A 217-nucleotide genomic window follows, 5' to 3' on the forward strand; every position below is an offset into this window, starting at 1 on the left:
CGACCGCGCGAAATCTTTGCTCGTCTATAACGATAATTCACGGAGTAACGAACGCGACGCACCTGCGCGCGTACGTAGTACGTTTGCCAAGCCGCAAAAGCGGCGATGCGTGGCACGGTTGGTTTCGGTAAAATCTTGGCCAGGAGCCTGCATTTCTCAGTCGTGTTTGGCAAACCAATAGAGAAACGATAGCTCGCTTATCGAATCCCCTCGGCGG

The 217-nt window shown here is 53.9% G+C and overlaps 1 protein-coding gene across 1 annotated transcript in view; it reads left to right on the forward strand.

Moving 5' to 3' along the window:
* LOC100746375 (protein CBFA2T3) overlaps positions 1–217 on the forward strand; it is a 19,176-nt gene that overhangs the window by 15,604 nt on the left and 3,355 nt on the right.

The sequence above is a fragment of the Bombus impatiens genome, unplaced genomic scaffold, assembly GCF_000188095.3.
Source record: "Bombus impatiens unplaced genomic scaffold, BIMP_2.2 scf_0248, whole genome shotgun sequence".
Lineage (NCBI taxonomy): Eukaryota > Metazoa > Arthropoda > Insecta > Hymenoptera > Apidae > Bombus > Bombus impatiens.